Source organism: Protopterus annectens, chromosome 9.part0 (genome assembly GCF_019279795.1).
Source record: "Protopterus annectens isolate FY-2018-M chromosome 9.part0, PAN1.0, whole genome shotgun sequence".
Classification (NCBI taxonomy): Eukaryota; Metazoa; Chordata; order Ceratodontiformes; family Protopteridae; genus Protopterus; species Protopterus annectens.
In genome coordinates, this window is record NC_056743.1 from 206941366 (window position 1) to 206960024 (window position 18659).

Consider the following 18659-nt stretch of genomic DNA (forward strand, 5'->3'; position numbering starts at 1 on the left):
ATAGCTAGTATCATTACAGGACTATACAGTATGTGTCTGCCTGGGATGACATGCCTGACAGTCCTACTTGCTTTGCCAAGGATCTTCTGAATATTTCATTCCAATGCTTCACATACTAGCGAAGCCATTTGCTACTCCCATAGCATATTTTTTAAGCAGAGTCAAGCTGATGGTCAACTTAACATAACTAATCCAAAACAGGGACACACTAAGATGGTGTGCTCCATACCAGAAATCTCAACAACAAAATACCCATCCTTGAAGCTCTCCTGCATTTGACACACACACACACGTTTGTGACATCACTGAAAGTTGGTTTAAATGTTCAGAAAAGACTACCTCTTTACCCTGGTTTAGTACAATGCCATCAGACCCAATCGTAACTGTAATGGTGTATTTATTAGTGATCATATCACCTCTTGACAGATTCCTATGGACCACGCAAACAGACCTCATTGAGTTCCAAACCACACTAAAAAGAAACAACTATCAGTTTATAGCCTGCTACAAAACACACTTTTTATTCTTTGATAATCATATAAGTTTTTTTAGATGTAATCAGTGAATTCCATTTGCACAAAAATTCCATTATTTTGTGAGTTTTTAACTACTCATCAGTATAATATTACATATATACTTCAAATGTAGAATACACCCAAATGTTTCTACATTTCATAAACAAAAGCTGCATCATGGGCAAGTTTGTTAAATCAACTGGGGGAAATGACATTCTCGACCTGCTTCTTACAAATATATGTTCTTCATCATCTCCTTCCCTGGTGGAGTCTGATAAAAAACTAGTGACCTTCACAGATAGCCCCCCTAATCCAAAAGATATAAATATTAGGATTTCAAACATACAAACACCACCAAATTCTGCTCCAATATGATTATTGATATTGTTGTTTAGGAGGTCAGTTATAAGATGCTTCATGGCTTTCCAGATGAGGCTTCTAGAGATGAAAGGCCTATAATTATCCTGATTTGTTGTAAGGGACATCCTTAGGGGGAGGGGTATCAGCACTGCAGTGCAACATTCATCAGGGGCAAACTTGTACATGATTGGTTAACCAGTCTGAGTGCATCTACAAGGGCAAGTTTAACACCATTTATTGAATAGCCAGGTATATTGTCAGATCTCATTATTCCATTGAGGAAGTACTTTCAGTCTTGATTAGCATTTTCACTAAATGATCTTTAGAGATAATTACAGCTATAATGGATTCAGATATTTTAGGCATTTGGGGTGAAGCTGGCACTAAATTTGTTTGCTAAGATTTATTAAAAAAAAACTGCAACAGAGGATGTCAGCTCAATTGCCTCACATCTTCAACAGATTTATTGTGTATAAATGTAGGAAATACAGTATGTTGTTGTATCTTTCAGCTTTTCCCGGTTAGGGGTTGCCACAGCGGAACTCTGGTCCGCTAATGATTGGCAGTAGATTTTTATGTACCGAGTTGCCAGCCCTGACGCACAACCTTCAACGAAGGTACGCCCATTCACGCTTGTCTCCACACAGAAGACGCTTTAGCTGAGAATCGAACAGGATGTCTTACTGTGAGGCGACAACGCTACCGCAGCACCACCACAAGTATGTATAACCAAAAACAGTTTCTCAAATAATAGGAGTATCATTGCACGTAATGGGGCTATATTTGTTATTTTCAAGTTCCTTGTATGTTTTCAGACAAAGACAGCTGCATTACTATTATATAGTATTTTCCATACTAAGTAACTGAAATAGACACTTTCTCTTATCAGTCGCTTGCTTCTTTAATCAAAAGACAGGCAATCCGACCTTTTACTTACTCATTAAAAAAAGTCTACAGTTTTAAAATTGACTTGAACAGATCTAAATAACATTGGAGAAGCACAGAAAAGTCTCATGTGTGACACCTGTTTCTTATTTCTAACATGGTCCTGCATTCAACTGTTTTATCAATGCTGTTGTATCACAAGGGTCTCTGCTGTAGTAAAACCTAGCTTGTCGAACCAAACAGAAGAAAAAAATTATTTCACAAATATTCTAAGTAATTTCATTTAACAATATCTTTGATCATTCACAGACAATAGTACAGGAATTATTTTAAGTACAACAGTATGTTTCACATTTAGCAAATGCTATAGGACTCATTCATGACTCCAGTACAAAAATAAAAAAATCCCTCTCACGTATACTGCATTATGATGGCCTGTCAATTTCAGCAGATGCCAGTGTAAATCTCCAGCCAAACAACATTGCAACCTGTAGAGAGGCAGGCAGTGGCAAAATGAAGGACAATGCGTTGCATGCTTTCACTTGTCTGTCTTCCTGCAATAATATGACTCCGGCATCGGCTGGTGTTTAGCAATAGCATTAATGGTACTCTTCCATTAAAAGTCCCTGATGTATAGTTATGGTGAAGAGCTTCAGCATTCTTAATAACCTAGCTCACTCCATCAAAGCATTAGCTGTCACTGCTCTCTCCCTATATCAATGGAACCTGATTTGACCATAAATTATACAGTGACTGCTGCAGTAATAAGAAATCTATCTAGCTACTGATGCATTTCATCTGGCTTTGCTATTGCTACATGGGGAAGAATTTAATGTGCTGAGTCTTTAACTCTTTACAGGTCTTCTTTTATGTTTGTCATATCTGTATAATTTCCAATGCCTTCACTAATAAATGTAGCCCTATCTGAATGCCATCCCCAAATGAAGGCCTTTTGAATAAAGGTTATATAACTTACACCAAGTGCAGTCAGTCCATCATTAAGATGCAATAAATATTGGTTTGCATACTAGTTAACAGTCAATTGCATTTTGCTGCTTTAGCAAACTAACATGCTATGTTTCTATTAAAGCATTACCAAGAGAGCACAGAAGACCATCAATCCCAGTTGTACTGCACTTCCCTTTCAATACCCAAAATATATATCACTTTTAGTTGTTTATTTTCAATATGTTTTATTATACACAGTGAATAGGATTTCCAAAAGCCACACTAAATAACAGGTTTTCTTACATAAATAAGGCAAACTCTTTCCTCTTCCTTCTGCAATGAAACATGTTACGTAAGGCAATTACTTTATCTGAAGTTGCATTAATACCACTGCTTTAGTTGCTTTTTAAACTGAATTCAGTGCATCTATGAGAAAAAGTTTCATGTAGCCACTTAAAAACATTGTCCAGTTTTCCACATACATTTAGCTTGATGTAAAATTTGGAACTGAAAGAGGATGGTATTTTTTTTCCTGCTGATGGTTTGTCCTATTATTTTATTTTTATAACTGATAAGGTAGTATAATAATTCTGACTTTCTTAGTATGGTGTTAAACAACTGATGTCAGCTTCTACTAGTTTGTCTGTCATACCTACTTGTTTCCCCAAATGGAGAGATGAGGTTCCCAGACACTCTGTGTAGCACATGTTCCGTAATATGAAAAAATGGTGCAGCTGAGAATCCCTATTGATGCTGTTCTCATTCTTTCATTAATCTGTGAAGTCAGGATGACAGTTGTTATTACTGTATTACTGCTTTGGCAGTACAAATGCATAAACTGGAAGTATACAGAACAGATTAGCATGGCCCCTGTATAAGATGACATGCAAATTCATGATGTGTTCTGTATTTTACATGAGATCGACTAGCTATTGGTCACTGGAGGAGCCAGAAAGGGAGGTTAGAAAGGGCATCTCTGTGGGCTCACCCACTCCAGGAGTGGAGGGGGTTCTATCCATGATAAGGGCACATCCACTATGATGGGGATGAGCCATATTCATGAGGAAGATAAATTTAGGGTACCTTAGGGCAGGTGAAGCCAACAGGGATTGTTTGAGGTGACACACATTATATCAGTAGCTCTACTCAAAGAATCCCATAAGATCTTCCCCAGTTTGCAGAACTAGCTTGTGTGACCCCACAGACTGCTCCACTTCCCCTGCCCAACCTGCCATTAGTACACTTCCAGCCTTGGAACTTAGTACTGGCTACACTTGACTAGTGACTGGGGACATCCAGACAGGGGTGGGGATAACTTTTGTCACTGTTATTGGCTCCATGAGTTGGCATAGCCAGATTCCTCTTTTTTTAACATTAAGAATATATATATACGTGTGTGCATGCATTTCTGACTACCTATATATATATATATATATGTGTGTGTGTGTGTATATATATATATATATATATATATATATATATATATAGCTATCTATAGATATATATATATCTGTAGAGAGAGAGAGACACACACACATACATATCTGTTTGTTTTTGTATTAATATTGTATGTAATTGTGGAGCTTTTCTCCCCGGGCTTCCACTGAAAATGGAAATGAACATAGTCCATTTGGATTATCCCAGTTAACAAATGTAAAATAAAAAAATAAAATAAATGTATGTGTGTGTGTGTTTGTGTATGTGTGTGCATATATATATATATATATATATATATATATATATATATATATATATATATATATATATATATGGGTCTACTTTAGAACAACGAAACCTCACAACCCCAAAGACCAAAACAAAGAAACCCCACAACACTGAAAACCACGTAAATATAACACACACAAAAAACATACACAAATACATACATAACTGCCCCAAACTACCAACCTACACTACAAATAGGCAGGGGGTCAAACCCCCCCTGCACCCCTACACCCCTCGTACTTTAATATTCCAACTCCAAGATCGCACAAACAGACACCCAAGGCAAACTCACACCCACGCACTACAGTCCCTCACACACACTACCCCTCACAAATACACTTACACATGCATACTCACCCAGTAAAGGGGGAGTGTGGGGGGCACCGCTCCCCACCTATTTTAAATATTTTGAACTATATACATGGATACTTGCAATTCCAATAAATTACTATTTTCTGAACATAATATATATCCAATCTATGTGGGGGGCTATGCCCTCCACACCACTACTTATTATATATACTGACTCCAGGGTTGCACTACAGTGGGGAAAAGGCCATATATAACTTTCAGTGAAATGTGCTTTCAGTGAATAGTCCTAGACCCATATATATATATATATATATATATATATATATAGCGATTCTCAGCTAGAGCGTCTCCTGTGTGGAGGCATATGTGAATGGGGTGTGCCTTCGCTGAAGGTTGTGCATCAGGGCTGGTAACCCGGTACGTAAAAATCCACTACCAATCATTAGTGGACCGGAGTTGCGCTGTGGCGACCCCTAACCAGGAAAAGCTGAAAGACGTAAACATATATATATATATATATATATATATATATCTAAAATATATAATATATATATATATATATATATATATATATATATATATATATATATGTATATAACATACATATATGTGTGTGTGTGTGTGTATATATATATATATATATATATATATATATATATATATATATATATATGACACACTAAGCCAGTTGGCTGCATCCCCTCCGATTCTAGTTTTGACCTCTTCATTCAGACTTTCCTTCTCCTCAACCACCCTTCCCAGATACTTGAAGCTGTTTACCTTTTCCACTATCTTCCCTTCTATCTCTATTCTCAGCTTCTTCTGAATTTCCCAATTTGCTGCCATTACATCCATCTTATCTGTGCTTAGTTTCATCCCATCTGCCTTCAGTTATGCATTCCATTCTCCTATCCTTTGTTGAAGTTCTAGCTCAGAGTCCATCTGTAATTCCACATCATCTGCATACAGCAACTTTGTTGATCTTTCCCCTCTGACCTGTCTGCTAATATAGTCCATCACCAGTATGAACAGCAGTGGGCTCAGAGCTGAACTCACTGAGAACCCCTCTCTGAGCCCAAACACTGTTTGTACTTGAGTCATTGGGTCCTTGTACATAGCCTGCACTAATTCTGCCAATGTTTCCGGGACTTCAAACCACTGCAGTACTGCCCAGATTAGCTTTCTTGGGACCTTGTTATATGCTTTCTCCAAGTCTAGGAATGCCCAGTTGGACTCTCTCCTCATCCCTAGCTTCTTCTTAACTATCTGTCTCACTGCAAACATCGGGTCTGTTGTGCTGCATACTGATCTGAATCCAAACTTCTTCCCATTTACTTTATATTACTCTGTGTATGCATTTATAAGTCACCCTCTCCAGAACCTTCATGCATTGTGATAGGAGTTTGATGCCCCTGTACTGCCTTTCTCTCCACATTGCTATTAGTACCCTCAGGAGCCATTTCACCTACATCTCACCTAGCATCTTTATCATATCTGCTGTAACCTCATTTGAGCCTGCTACTTTCCCTGACTTCATTTTCCTCAGTACTGTTCTTACTTCTTCTAGGGTGGGCTCCTCCTCTTTTTCTCATCATAGGCTGTTTCTGGCAGTACAGCTTCTGTGAGTTTTTCTTCATTCAGAAGCTGCTGGAAATACTCTTTCCATCTGTCTTTGATGTCCTGTGCACTGGTGAGCAGGTTGTTGCTGGCATCCCTTATGAAGGGTGCCTGACTATCTTCTTTGTCTTTCAGTCTTTGCCTTGCAGCCTGATATAGTTTCTTTTGTGCCCTTTACTGAGTCACTTTCCAGAAGTTATTAGAGTGCCTCTGATGCCCTATTCTTTGCTACTTCAACTTCTTTCTTAGCTTCTTTGTTAGCCAACCAGTAGTCCTTCCTAGCCTGGTCAGTCTTTTCTGTCGCCCCCTTTTTCCTGCACTCCTCCTTTCTTTTGATGACTTCCTGGACTTCCAGCTTTTCTTATTTCCATACCTGGCTTGGACACATATCTTTTCTGTAGTCCTAGCACATGTTGTTTTTTAGGCACTGCCATTTTTGTTAATCTCCACCTATTTCCTCCTTTTCCTGGGGTGCTAGAGCTCTGAGTAATTCCTTGAATTGGTTGTACTTTTCTCTCCAGTCAACTTTCAGGTCTTTAACCTTGTCTCTGCTGACTTTAGAGCCTTCTCTGATCACTGCTTGCAGTTGATTGTGGCAACTAGTGGTTCATGCTTTGGGCTGACTGTTTCACTGAGGATGACTTTGCATCCATGGATTCTACCCCACTGCCTATTCCTTATTAGGCGGTGTATATATATATATATATATATATATATATATATATATATATATATATATATATATATATATATATATATATACATACAGACACACACACACATATATATATATATATACATATATATATATATATATATATATATATATACACATACATACTGTATATACATATATATATACATACTGTATATACAGTGTGTGTGGGTATATATATATATATATATATATATATATATATATATATATATATATATGGTTCACTATAGAATCTCGAAATACTGAAATCCCAAATTTCAGTATTTCAAAATTCTATAGCCGAAAGCTTTAAATCGCGAAACCCCAGAAGGGCAAAATTCAAAATCCCGAAGTTCAGAGATTTTGAAATAGTGCTTCTGGTGTTGCGGTGTGTGAATAGATAGGTGTAAGTTCAGGTAAGTATGTATGTGTAAGTGAGTCGGTTAGGGGCTTTAGTGTATGTTAGTATGTGTTGTGGCTGTGATGTGTATGTGCAAGGGGCTAGGAAATGTGTGTGTGAGAGTTACCTTTGTGTGTGTGACTGTGCGATCTCGGAGTTAGTATATATAAGTAGGGGGTGTGGGGGGTGCAGGGGGGTTGACCCCCTTCTTGCCTGTAGTGTAGGATTGTATGTTTGATTGTGGGAGGACATTGTGTGTATGTGTGTGGTTTATTTGTAGTGTAGGTTCATGATTTTAAATTTCACGGTTCTGGGGTTTCGGGATTTAAATCTTTCGGCTATAGAATTTCGAAATACTGAAATTCGGGATTTCAGTATTTTGAGATTGTATAGTGAACCCATATATATATATATATATATATATATATATATATATATATATATATATATATATAGATATATATATATATATATATATATATATATATATATATATATATATATATATATATATACATACTGTATATACAGTATGTATGTATATATATATATATATATATATATATATATATATCTATCTGATCCTTAAATTTGACTTGGCCATTACTAAAGTTCATGGCAACCAAAAACTCTCGAGCTTTTCTCATACCCATAATACACCACCAACCCTAATGCCGGGATTCAATAATGCCTCACTGTCCTATGTGAACAGACAACACAGAACAAAACTTGCACCTTCTTCCTCCTCATTTCAGTTTGCCTTCTGGCATTCTTGCAGCTTTAAATATTGACTGGGATTAATAGAAGTTACTATAAAGTGTAGACTACATGTGCACTTATTGTAATCTTTGAGTGACTAGAAAGCACAAAAAATGTGATAAGAATTTATTGAATACATATAGTGTATACTTTGTGTAGGCTTTATTGAATCTGGCCCTAAATTATCTCAGATCTCATTTGTCACTCTTCACGAAAGACATGGTTGACTCCAGCTCTCGAGCTTTGTCAGATAAGTGATATCATTGTCTTCTAAATCTTAAGATTTTTCTTATTTGTCTTGCATTCTAAATAGTTCCTACTTCCTTAAAATACTATTGTTAGTATTTTCCTTTCCTCCCTGTATGTAGCCACTTATCACCATATGTTCTTACTTAAATTTGCTATTTTATTGTTGTAGTTATGGCGGGAAATGGCCTTGCTGGATTTAAAGAGTCTGTTGTGTGGGCACAAGCTTCCAATGTCTGATGCCCACGCTGGGTGTATTTACTGCCTTGGGCCTTTACATCTTGAAGAGGATTGTTTCATTTGCCATGGTTTCAATTACAGGGCGCTAGTAGAGGAAAAATAAACTTCTTTTAAAAGGTTTACTACCTTTGGCTTTTGGAGAAGCAGTATCTGGGGCTCAGTTCCCCAAAAGTAGAGAGTTGAAGCCTTCCTCTACTAAACTATGCACATCATCCAACCTGGTTTTGGAGCCTTCCAGGAAAAGATCTTAGCTGGATCTGAACACATCAGTTGAGGATAGAATGAACATTGACAATATCAGATCATGCATTATAGAGTTGCAGGTCATTGCCCTTTTAAGTTAAGTGTATCCAGTAATCCGCCATTTTGCATGACTGTTAAATTAAGTGGACTCATTGTGTCTCCATTTTGTGAGTTCAGAAGAACAGTGCTATATTTACATGGACATTCTTTGTCACACACTTTTCTGGTGCTTTAGTAGAAGGCAGTACAGACCTTGAACGTGCAATAAAATCACTCCACTGTTTTCTCATATTTAGTGTTTTTTTTCTGTAATAATAAAGAGCTGATAGCCAAAATGCCTTTTGATTGACCTCCTTATATTTGATATTTATGCCTTTGATATTTGTCCTTGTTTAATGGCATCCTCGCTTTGTAGGGTTTGTCATTTCTCAGTCTGTAGGATCTCTTCTCTCTCTTTCTACATTATCTGTCTGTAACATGATAAAAGATGTGCTGCCTCATATTGGTTAGAACAATGCTTAAAGTAACTGTTGTGTTGGTAAATCAGAGTATAACATGGACATAATCAACAACAACTCATGAATAAAAAAAACTACATTATGAAAAACTGAAGTCTAAATGACGAAGTGTTAGAAAACATCAGAAAGCATTTGTAACAAAAAACATATTGGTATCAAGCAGAATATACACTAACAGGTTATGAATATTTTAATTTCAAGCCAATACCATGGTGTAGAGAGGGCTAAAGCCCTGACTGTGACCTGGCATCAGTTAGTGTCTCAGGTGTCTGAGGCACCAGTATGGGGATGGAGCTCCTCTCTGTAAGCATATTATTCACCTATTGCTGGAAGTATTAATTCAGATAGTTTTAGACATAATTCTAAAAAAAAGCTACAATGTGTCTATGTGGTGCTCAGAAAAAAGTAGTCAGCACAATACAAAGAGTACACCTGACTACACCCTTGGACAGACTTGATTAATTTACATAGAGCAGTATTTCTGAATATGCTGCAGTTTCTTTATATTGGTTATTTTATATAAAAAGCAGTAAAAATACTCAAGCTGTGATTTTTACCAGAGACATTTACATATATTTATGTATTTCCTTGTCACTGAATTAGTCCCGCTAGGCCAGCAGTCTCTCTTGAAGGGAGACCTGTTGTGGTATTCATACTGATATGGGTATCAACACCACAGGACAATCTTGATAGTACAAAATAACCTTCTAAGTGTTACACAGACCTTACTACCAACCTTCAGAGAATTATTAGTTCTTGTATTCTGCTCCTTAAAAGAAGAATCAACAGTTAAAAGATCATCCTTAATAGCATACAGATTGCTCTTCTCAATGGTCCCCTAATGGTTTATTTATTTAACATTTGTTTACCAGGAAAGTCCAATTTGGAACAAAGCCAATTTTCAGCAGAGGCCCAGGAGAAACGTTTACTTCACATTTTCTGTTTTCAAAGGATATGTTGCCCTACATGAGTAAAATTGCAAACCATACTGATCATGTTTGTATGTACCATGTAGCAACTGTAGCATCATCTGCAAAATTTTCCATTCACATTGTATTAGGTGCAGTGCAGGAGCACCCTAATTATGGGTGACCTCAACTATCCCACCATTAACTGGGAAAACTACTCATGTACCAACACCTTAGCTGAACTCTTTCTGGAATTCATGAACTCCAATGCCGTGGATCAACTTAACCACACCGCCACCAGGGGCAACAATATCCTAGACCTAGTCATTACCAACATGAGTGACTGGTGTTCCACACTTGAAGTCAACTCCTCGTTGGTCCGATCCGACCATAAGCTAATCACCCTTGATATCCACATCCCGCCCCCACCCCCCATTAAGGAAACCACAGTAAAAAATTTCTCCAAAGCCAACTTCATGCTTCTTAAGACAGAAGTGGTGAATTTCATGACACCCATGTAGATGGACAATACAGTTACAACTGCTGAATCCTACACAAATGCACTCTATTAGCACTTACACGAGTGCATGGATCATGCAATCCCAAACAGAACCAAGATGCTATCCTCCAAAAAAAGGAAGCCAATCTGATGGTCCCCTGCCATAAACAAACTGCACAACAGAAGGAAGAAACTGTTGCAAAAGAGAGTAGAATACCATGAGTGGAGGAGCTCCCTGGTCAGCCTCAGTAAGAAGCTGAGATCCCTTAAAAGTTCCTCCAAAGTTAGCTACGAAAACAAAATCGCTACTAATTCCAAGAACAACCACAAAGCATTCTATAGCTATGTCAAGAATCTTGATGGCAACACCCAGATCTGCTCTGAGTTACAGCACAAAGGCAAGAAAATTACAGAACCAACTGATATTGCCAACATCCTGGCAGATAAGTTCAGTGCTAACCTTACCCCCCCTCTCACCCCCTAAAGGGCCCATATCTATACAGGAAGAATGCAGAGTCCCTGGAATCACAACTACGCAGGTAAAAGCTGCACTCCCTAAAACCAAAAACACAGCATCCATGGGACCGGACAACATCCCAGGCTGTTTTTTACACGGACTTCAGAATGAAATGGCTCCCCACCTAAGCACCATGTTCAGTAATAGCCTTACATCAGGCTTTGTGCCCACTGAATGGCACACAGCAACAGTTATCCCACTCCATAAAGGGGGATCCCCCACTGATCATGGGAACTATCGACCTATTAGCCTGACAAGCTTGGTCTGCAAGGCCATGGAATGTATCATCATGGAACTTATAAACAAAGACATTGGTAACCTCCAAACTCTGGATCCCACCCAGTTCGGGTTTGTGAAAGGCAGATCATGCCTCCATCCCCCATTCTGGAATTATAGCTAAACTCACTAAACTAGGTATAAATCCCTATGTCACAAGATGGGTTGCCAACTGCCTCCCTGACAGAACTCTCACTGTACAAGTTGCAGACTCCAAATCTGACCTTAAAGCAGTGGCAAGTGGAGTATCACAGGGTTCTGTCCTGGGACCTCTCCTGTTTGGCATCTACTTCTCTGAAGTACAGGCTAACACAGAAGACCTCTGGCTAACAAAGTTCGCAGATGACTGCAAACTAGGAGTCATAGTAAGTCCCCAAATGATGTGGACATCCTACAGAAGGGCCTTGCTGAGACAGATGCCTGGAGTCAGAGCCATGGCCTCAAGCTCAATGTCAAAAAATGCAGTGTCATCCCCTTTGATAAAAACTCTGTACCCATGAACTACCACATAGGCAGCAATCTACTAAACACTGAATGTGTGATGAGACCTTGGGACTCAGGTGGACAGTAGTCTCTCCTTTGATAGTCACATCACCACAGTAGTCAGGAAGTCCATCTACGTGGCACACCTCATCATAAAAGGGTTCTCATCCAAGAAAAAAGAGGTCATTGTTTCCCTCTACTCGACACTCATTAGACCCATTATAGAGTACAACGCCCCTTTTGGAATGTACCTCACAAGACATCTGCAGCAGCTGGAAAGGCCACAGAAGTACCTCACAAAGAGGATTACTGGCCTCAAACAAATGCCCTACACTGACCGCCTCAAAAAACTCCAGCTTTACTATGTAGCATATCGCCTACTCCGAGATGATCTCTGCCTAACATATAAAGCTATGTCAAACCCAGAGCTGTTGGACATGCTACATCTAAAGAAATCCCAGTCCCTCCAAGCTACACACTCTAGGGACCTAAACCTTGTCACTACAATAAACAGGACATGCTGGAGAGATAGATTCCTGTCCCAGAGTCTTCCCATACTCTGGAACAGGCTACTCATCTATGTCAAGCAAAGTTCTTCATTAGCACTCTTCAAGAAAAATCTTGATGAGTGGATGGGAAATAGGAAATACACCCCAGGGATCACTTCTGTGTCTCTGCTCAACAGTGGCACAGGAAAATAACTTCCTTGGGTGGCATAAGCCAGGGAACTGTATTGGCTAGGCTTATGTAGGCCCTTGGGCCGATAGCCTAGTACCTACCTATGAGTAGCTGATTCATCTGCAAAATTTTCCATCCACAATGAAGATGTAGCTGATGTAAAAATATTATACAGATGGGGACCCAAGCTTGTTACCTGTGAGACATCCCTAGATATAGTTTGTGAATCCTGGCACAAGCCTATTTTCTAACCAAAATCTCACCCATTTATCTCTAAAGTAGTTAAATCATCCACTGCATTATTTATGAAGTACAGACCAGTCTAAAATGGAATCAAACGCTTTGTTTGTGTAAAACCACTGCATATTATTTTAAGTTCTGATCCAGAGTACCTGTGATGCGAGTATAGAAACTCATCATATCTGTAATACATGATCGGTCCCTTCATGAAGCCATGTTTATGTAGGCATTGCAGTAAGGATAATTAGAAATAACCTTCCAAGTGCTGAATTGTATTTTAATGTCTTACAATTACTGTTCAGTGAACTAATGCTATGTCATGCAATATATATATTGTACTATTTTTTGGAACTTTTCTCCCTGGGCCCTCACTGCAAATGGGCTTCTGGCCCAGTCACACTTGCCCAGTTAACAAACGTAATAAATAATAAATTAAAGCATTTACTAACTATGCTTGTTAAAGCTAGCCAATAGCTGTTAAAGCTTCTTTTATCCCCACCTTTAAATATTGATATAATTACAGCTTTTTTATCTGTCTATGGGGCATAACTGTATCGCCATGTTTCTTGAAACAGACACAGTAGCAAAGGTCTCAAACTGCCCCTCACTTTGGAAATTAAAAAATGATTCCTCTCATAAGGAGACACAGCACATTCAGACCTAATTTTGTCTATTGCTTGCATTACCCACTTAGCCAGTATAATCAGACAGATTGTTCCAGATCACTGTTTCAGGAATAGCACATGGCAGAGTCAGCTTCGCATTATGTGACAAAGACTTTGCAAACATCCCGATAATAAAGTTGTCATAACATTATTTTATTCTTTGCTCTCTGATGCAGTGTTCTTTTGACTGCCCTCTTAAAAACTTGAGTATGTTTGTAGAAAATATTTTATTTTCCTCCATAGAGATTGCTAAATTCATATTTTGTTCTTAATTCTAGTATAAATATGCAAGTACTTATACATGATTCTTGGTGATGATTGTTCCTTAGTGCAAGACAGTAGATATTTCTTTTTACTAGCTAACTGCTTTAGTTTCTTGTCCCAGCATGGAAAGGAGTTTTCTCACCCCCTCACCCCTACTGAGTCTTAATAACTAACGGGTCATGCTTTTCCAGAACAGAATTCAATTTAAAGTAAAAACTCAGGCATGCCTCTAAATTAGTTAAATTCTCCATTTCCTTTGTTCATTCCCCGATCTCAAAGTCTAAACTGGTGGCTGACCAACTTGCTGCAGACCAAAGCCATACAACATTCCCCTAGATGGACTAAAGTACTGCCACTTGCAGCTCACCCAGTGGCTTTAGGCCAAGGATCTTGCAACATCTGTGCTCTCGTACAATAATCTGCTGTAAATAAACACTTGGCATGTGTTGCTGTGTAACATTTTATTGATTATGCAATGCTTAATCCATACCCTGAGATGAATTCCTTACTTTAACTGCAGGGTTCTGTAATCTGGACTGCTTAAGTGCTGTTACTAACTTGCTGTACCTCTGGAATTTAATCATTTTTAAACTCCTTCTAAACCATACATCCCAAAATGCCCACTCACATCATCACATGTAGAGTGTATGGGGGGGGGGGGGGGCACAAAATGCATACATCCATACACAATTTTAAATAGTATTTCATTTTTGAACTTGCTCTAAATATGACACCTTGCTAAAACTTAATTTTTGTTTATTTGTAAATTTAACAGGTATGCCAGCAACTTTAAATGGTGCAGCTAACCATGTGGCCAAGACCGCACTTGATAAGGACCATATTATTGTTGTTGTTAGTAATAGCAGAAGTATTATTACTCTTGTGATGTCAACACTCTTGGCCAGTAATTAAGGAGCCTGAATCCTCACCACTGGCACTGGAGAGGGAAATTCACTTAGAACAAAAATGGATACACTCAGTATTTCCAGATGAAGCTCTCTGCATCAAGCATAATTTTCCTTAAGAACACACAAGGAACACAATCAGTCCTGGGGCTGGGTCCTCTTTCTCTTTCTTTCTCTCTGTCTCTCTCCAGATCCCCAGTAAGACTTCCCACAGGCACAGCTATAGGGTTGGGTCCTCAGTCAAGTGTAAAAGCCAAGTCCTCCAGCACCATTCCTGTGAAATCAGTGTTTTGTGTCCCTGCTCCATGCAGCTGACACACACACACACACACACACACACACACACACACACACACACACACGGGAAAGGCTGGCACAGATTTACTAGCTTCTGCCCAGATGATAAGGTAGGAGAAACACCAGCAGACACTCCAAAGCCAGCTACTTTAAAGTTCTTGCAAGGCTACCCAATTATACTGAATGAAATTAATATTAATACAAATGGTAATGTTGACCAAACAGCAAGGCGTTCAGGAGTGGCTGCAGTACCACCGAATAAATATAAGCACTCTCAATGGACCAACCACAATGGAAAGTTTAAATATATTTAGTAATAAATAATAAAAGAACATGAAAGTACTGCATATCAATTTACAGTAAACACCAAAGTTTCAATCACAGGAAATATTAAAATAACACAGATGAATAGATTCACACAGATACAGAAAAACATTACTTAACTAATCTCATTATATTTTCCTGAGTGATCTAAAGAATTACTATTCATGATTGACTAGAGCAAGGCAGGCTGATGTAGATGAGAGATCCTTCTTTGTCAGGTTACAAAAACATAGTGCTCTAAGTCTTCAGTCACACCTAGTATTAAAATATTTTTACTGATGGATTACAGGATGACATCCCATACATCTGCTCATCTGACTTCTGGTTCCCATGCACCCCCACCCCCTGGCTAGAAGCTGTCAGGAGCTAGCACATATGTGTCAATAATACACATACACAGAGCCTTGATAAGATCTGCTACAGATCCTGGAAGTCATAAAACAATTTTAAACCTCTACCCTTCTAGAGTAGCATTAGCTCATTTCAAAGACAATGCAGGAAGATTCTTAGTACAGACTTTTTTCTCTCTGGTTGCATTGAGAACTGTAAAATGCAATATTTATGGCCTAAGCCAGGTAATTTAATTTCAAACTATATTCAAAGTTTGAGATTAACCTCTTCTCTTCCAGTATCCTCTATTAAAACATATACATTTAAACAGTTACAATAATGCATGTGTATTTATTTCTTTTTCTGTCCATCTGGGCACACAGTTGATACATTTTTAACACAAGCAGCTTTAAAAATAGATTTTTCTACACAAACATCTGTACAGCTCAGTTTGATATATGAATGACATATATAATTCTTTGCAAAATTCCAGCTATCTGTACTGGCATATGTTACACATTCACTGCCCTACTTCTCCTGGCATAGCTGGCAGTACTTCACATTGTCACAATTGCTATTAGTAGTAGTAGCACTATTTTTGCAAAGTGTGTTAGATGCTTACTTCAGAAGCACTTGCTTAACTGAGAAAAATAATGTTTTTCATCTGGAATCAGTAGATCAACAATGAACATTTTAAAAGCCAAGTTCAACTTGCACAGAAGTCCTACTACATCGCTCAAACTTTGCTACTAAGGAGCAGACACATGTTTTAATTATTTTTAATAATATTTAGTGTTTATTTAAATATTGCTTATTTTAACTTAAAAAACACAAAATATAAACTAAGTAAAAAAAATCACACACTGAGCTGGAGAGCAGCTGATGGAGGTAAAAAAGTTAAATGTTGTCACCAAGTAGATTACAAGCACAAAGATTTATTCCCACAAAAATCCAGGTTATATGCACAAGCTTTCATTCCTGCTCAGTCAGGAACTTCTTCAGAGTGATTTAGTTAGTAGGATACACTTCATTTAAATACTTGAATGGCATATAATCAATCCTAAAAACACCCCCCTTATTTACATAACTAATATCACATATCTTGTTAAAGTAATAAATACATGAATAAATATATTCTGTCTCATATGTAAATACAATAAAATGACTAAAACATACTATTTAATGTTAATATAAAACATATAAAATCACTTGTATATAAAATTCATATTTCCAGAGCTTTTAGTTTTAAAAAACATGCAAGTGAAAAACAGTCATTCAGTCCTGGCCATTTTAGGGAGTTCATCCTTAGTTGCCATAGGGCTTCTTCTTCTTCTAATATTAATGCCCATGGTCCACCCCTTATATCTGGTGTGATTACCTCCAATATTCCAAATTTAAAACTATGGCCAGGGTAATCCATTTTATGCCTAGCTAAGGCATTTGTTTCCTTTTTTTTTCCTTATATCTCTTACATTTTCATAAATTCTGCTTTTTAGTTTCCGCTCTGTTTTCCCTATATAAAAACATGGACATTTTGTGCAAACTGTGCAATATACCACTTTTTCTGTTTTGCATGTACATCTACTAGTAATTTTACTATGGTATTGTTAATGTTAAGTGAATTACCCTCATGAATATAACAATAGTTACATGCAGCCCATTTTTTCATATATGCATTTTGTGGGTTCACTTGAGTATATTCTAAAAAGTTTTTCATAGTTCTACCCTTTTTATATATGATGGTAGGAGATTCACCCACTATATTCCTGGTGTCTCTATTATTAGTTAATACCACACATTTTTTAAACAAAATGTCAGCTACACTCTTACTGCTTTTGTTAAAAATTGTAATGAATAAACTGTTAAATTTCCTCTCCTCAGATATCTCAAAATTTTGACTAGATCTTCATAGTTTAGGAGCCCTGAATCCTATGTATGTACCTCATAATTTGTCTAGTAATGAGAATGAGTTAAGGTCCATTCAATGTAATAGCGTGATCAGGGTCATGAAAGCAGACAAGAGGGGTGGGATTGCTTTATGAGCATCGAACTTTATAATATGAAAATGACAAACATACTTGAAAGCTGTTTCTACAAAAAGGTATCACTTAGCGAATTTAATGGGGCATTAAGGAAAATAAAGAATGAAATGAACCTTTTTATACAGGGGAGCATTTATATAGAAGAATTGAATTACATGCTAGTACCCCACCCAAAGGATTCTTGTATGTTTGGTTTGCCTAAACTACATAAAGACTTGCATGAACCCCCAGTGAGACCTATTGTAGACAACCGTGGTTCTATCATACAACCTATAGCAAAGTACTTGGATATCAAATTTAAGAATTTTGTATTTGAAGAGAAGAGTGCATGCAAAGATTCTTGGGACTTTCTACAGAGAATTAATCTATTGGACTATATTTATGGTAGTTATTTCATTACCATAGATATAAAAGACCTCTATACCGATATACCCCATAAGACAGGGGTAGAATGGTTTTGTGAATATCTCTTGGAAAAGAATATACCACAGGTACAAATTAATAAATTTGAACACCTATTAAGTATTCTCTTGCATAACAATTTTATTTTATTTGATAGGGAGTACTATTTGCAAACAGAGGGCATCTCAATGGGTTCAGCTTGTGGGGAGAATATGCTAACATCGTAATGTTACAGTGGGAGAAAAAAATACTTATTTCATTCAAACTATTTCTCCCACTGCGCATGTTATATGAGATTTTTGGATGACATTTTTATGTATTGAGAGTGACCAGGAGAGATTATACTTGAGTTCCTAGAATATCT

The 18659-nt window shown here is 37.6% G+C and overlaps 1 protein-coding gene and 1 non-coding gene across 2 annotated transcripts in view; both read left to right on the top strand.

The window, feature by feature from the left end:
- TSPAN32 (tetraspanin 32) overlaps positions 1-18659 on the top strand; it is a 1820558-nt gene that overhangs the window by 426991 nt on the left and 1374908 nt on the right. The window lies entirely within an intron of this gene.
- Positions 3515-3622, top strand: LOC122812506. The gene has a single exon (XR_006366489.1). It is a non-coding gene; the product is annotated as a U6 spliceosomal RNA (small nuclear RNA).